Genomic DNA, 4,638 nt, shown 5'->3' with positions numbered 1-4,638 from the left:
AATGTAAGCATATATGACTGAACTAGTTCAAATTGGCCATGTAAGTGTGCAGCTAATGTTATGGAGTTTATATGACTTTTATTATTAAAAAAAATCCCTCTCTGATTTTCCAATGCAGCCACTATATGGTCGATATTTTCTTATTTAGGAGTTGTTTTCGGGCTTAAACCCCTTTCTTTCCCAAGGCCTATATGACATTCTTTCTAGCGGTTTTCTATATCAGAGTTTAAAATACTTCGATCTTCTTATGCTACATTATCCTCACCTCTCATTTCTTTCTTACAAAAAAACCCCACATGTTGAGACATGATGGAAATTGGCTTTTTATTTATATATTTTTTTTCCAACTTGGTTAATGTGGTTGTTGAACGTGTGCAGAAAATTAAAGAAAGAGGAGACGAGATGAAGACGACGACGACAATGACAATAATGATGTCAAAAAGTATTTGAGTCTCAAGACTCGAAAGAGAGTGAAAATGTCCGACATTGAAAAAACATCCAAGAAGTAGGGGCGGAAAGTACATTAATCATGATGATTTGTGTGAAATACTCAAATTAATGGGTAGAAAAGAGACACGGGTGATTTTGTTTTTAAAATGTTTTGTCCTAACAAGTCTAATAGGGATTGGATTGGTTCGGGTTGGGTTGAAGCATTTTTTGGATCCAATCCAACCATGAAATATTTGGATTGAATTGGTTCGGATTGCTCTGATCCTTTATTTAAATTTTTGTTGTAAAAATAAGTAAAATGTTAATATGAAAAATTTTGCATAATTACTTTTATATATTGAATTAAATTTAACAACTCAATTTGAATTTATATTATGAAAATCAAAGTGCTAAAAATTATTTTAATGAGTTGTTGGATAATAAATTATAAAAAAAAATGATATTAAATCAAATTAAAATCAATATATGTAGTATCGTAAGTAAAAAATACTTTTTAAAATTAATAATAAATTTGGATTGGTTTGGATTATACCTATTATCTAGTTAATCAATGTTAATTATATAGAAAAAAATATATTATTCACAATATTGGAAAATAGTTAAATATTTTTAATGTTCAAGAACTAATTGACTATGCAAGGTCAAAATGAGCTCAACTCAACGGTAATTAACATAATTTTTATCTTTGAAAATTTGATCCTCTAATTCTTCCATTATTGTACTAAAAAAATTTAGCTAGACTAAATAATTGAAGTACACATATGAAATATCGGACATACAAATTTGTCCATTTTTTATTCGTTGTATTTGTAAGTGTTTTTTTTTTTATGTCAATTTTGATTAAAAAAATTTAGTTTAGTTTTTTTATGTTTTAACCTTTTAAGTTATATCATTTTTGTTGATGATCTTAGCTGACATGATACTTAATAAGTTTGGCAAAAAGTTAGATGAGAAATTTTTAATTCTAAGAGAATTGAGGTCAAAATTTGTGCCAAATTTCCCATAACTTTTGAATATGAATTATAAGCTTTCTTCTTTTTGTGGGTTAATTTTATCTAATAAATTTCTTGATTTACTCATTACCTGTCATATCAGTTTATTATTTACCAATTTTAACAATTCACTAAAAATTGTATAATTAAAAAAATGTTGAAACGTAAGGAATAAATAATAGGAACTCAATTCACCAAGATATTATTATATACTCTTTCAAAAGTTTTATTCTAATCCATACAATTTGAAGTTTGTTTCAGAACAATTCTTATAAATTTTTACCGTTAAATTTATAAACATAAAAGTTGGTTTATGACGTTTTCCACTAATCTTCTCCAAATTTACTTCTCACATGTGTTTAGATTGTTCATTTATACAAATACATAAACATACACAAACTTTTATGTCAATCAATTGAATGTCATAAATTTTTTAGAGTTGTTTCGAAGAAAAAGTTTCAAAAATTACAAGGGAATCAAAATTTTCAAAGTTCTAAAATTTTTTAAACTCGAGAGATGAGCATAAATTTTTTTTCAACGAAACTCTATAATTTCAAAATATATTTTTTAAAAATTTAAATAGACTAGAAGAAACATATTTATCATTATTAATTTTTGACATAATAACCAAAATAATTCATTGGATCAAAACATGATAACAATTTCCAAAATCAAATCTTATCAAAGTCCAACCAATGATATGGAAGAAAAGAAAATTAAATTAGAAGAATATTAAAAATAAAAACCAATCTTTTTCAAACATTTTCCAGTTCCCAAAGCCAGAAGTTTTGTTTTTAAAAATAGTAGAAATGCAGAATAAATCAAATTAAAATAAAATAAAATATTCTAAAAATTTCCAATGAGGGAAGGCAGGGCAGTTTGGTCACGAATAATATTATTTGGTTCCAACACCATTCTCCACGTTCAAAGTCTTCACATTTGACTCCAAGACTTTGACTTATTTGGCAGCCGACTTAAAATGTTCAAAATAAATATAAATCTAAAAAATATGGTATTAAATTTTAATTAAAATATCAACATTTTCATTGATATTTTTATATATCTATAACTTCACATAAATATAAGAGGTGAATCGATTTTTCTATCACACATCGCAAATGTTTTTTACTAATATTATGGAAAAATAAAGAAATATACAAATACTAGCAATCAAATGTAACTAATGAACTAATATATAAATAATAAACATTTAACCTTCTCTTTTTTTTGTTCAACAAAATGTCGAGATGAGAGATTTAAATTATAGGTGAAAAACTTTGCAACTCAACGAAAATGAGTCCATGTGATAGCAACGTACTTCGACATTTTTTTACTTTGGTTTATACATGATTAATTTCATTTGTTGATGTTTTATTTTATGTTAAATTCAAATTTTTCCCCTATGGTTTAGAGAAAATTAGAGTATAGTTGTCATTGTTTCATAATTTAGAATTTAATCTTTATGGTTGAATAAAAATTCATAAATAGTCCTATAATTTGATAAAATCCTCTTAAATAGTCTGGATTAAATCATAAATTATAAATTATATGAACTAAATTCTAACTTTCTTCTAATTATAGGGACTAAAATTACAATTTAACAAAAATTTTATATAAAAACTTTTTTATAAGAGTAGAAAAATTGAAACCAATACAAACTTGAAAATTTAATAGAAAATATAACACGATACGAAATCAAATTCGTGGAAATAAAGTCATAAACTTTAGAAGTCATACTTTCATACATACTTTAGACTAAATTGGAATATGTTGAGTGATTACATGCATTAATCAAATATAATTTCACAGTTGAAAATCGAGTTGTGATTTTTGAGTTAGGATGATGCTTTAATTTAAATTAAATATAAGTTATTGTTTGGCATGATCAACTTTAGTCACATAGCTCGAATGAGATAACTTCTAAAGATTAGAAATATAAAGTTTTGTTTTCTAACGTTCGTTTAGTAATTATTTAGTTTTTTTTTTTTTTTGAAAATTAAATTTATAGATACTATTTCTACTTTAAATTTCTTCCTTTATTATCTACTTATTATCAATGGTTTAAAAAACTAAACCAAATTTTTAAATTAAAAAAGTACCTTTCAAAAAATTGTTTTTTGTTTTTGGAATTTGAATAAAAATTCAACCATTGTATTTAAGAAAAAGTGCAAATTATAATAAGTAATAGGGAGGAAATAGAATTAATATTCCAATACCTAACAAAAAAAAAAAAAAACAGAACGATTACCAAACGAGCCTAAGCTTTTAAGTTGTATACATTTAGTCCGTAAATTTTAAAAACTATTTAAAACGTACATGGAAGTATTTTTAGAAACAGCGATTTTTAACAAATTGATTTATTAAAAGTCATTTTCAATCCATCATTTAATTTTAATGTTTGGTTCTATATCCTTAAAAGTGATTTTGTACCATCAAAACTAAAATGATACTTAAGATCATGTTTGAGATTGACTTTTAGAATAGATGTTTTATGAGCTAAATTTCTTACTATAATTAGTTTTATAAGCATATATATAAATCATTGTTCCATACTTGTAGAAATGATTTAAATTATTTTTAAATTATTAAGGCTTGTTTTCAAAAAGTAGTTTAAAAAATCATAGAATTATTAAAAAAAAAAAAAAAAAAAAGAAAGGTAAAAGTCATATTTGGTCTAAACTTTCTTGAAAGTAAAATCTAGTCCATGAAACTTTGGTTTGTAACGATTTAGTCCCTATAATTTCAATTTTATAAAAGTTTAGTCCCTTAATTTTAATATGTAATAATTTAGTCATTATATTTTTAAAATTGTAACAATTTAGTCTCTCAGCGTAAAAAAAAAAAAAAATCTCATCAAAATTAGAGGTCAACTTTTAATATGATGGAGATTTTAATCTTGCAAAAAATATTGTGTCTTTTATTAGTTTTGCGATTTATTTATGCATGAAATTTAATTAAATTATTAATTATTTTCTACAATAGGGACTAAATTGTTACAAATTTAAAAGTATAAAGATGAAATTGTTATATATTAAAGTTTGAGGACTAATTTTTTACAAAATTTAAAAATATAGGGAATAAATCGTTACAAAATTTAAAGTATAGAGACTAAATCGTAACAAAATTTAAAGTATAGAGACTAAATCGTTACAAATCAAAGTTCAGAAACCAAATTATTAGTTCTATGAAAGTTTAG

Source organism: Benincasa hispida, chromosome 12 (genome assembly GCF_009727055.1).
Source record: "Benincasa hispida cultivar B227 chromosome 12, ASM972705v1, whole genome shotgun sequence".
In the NCBI taxonomy this organism is placed as follows: Eukaryota; Viridiplantae; Streptophyta; class Magnoliopsida; order Cucurbitales; family Cucurbitaceae; genus Benincasa; species Benincasa hispida.
This window is presented reverse-complemented; position numbering follows the sequence as displayed.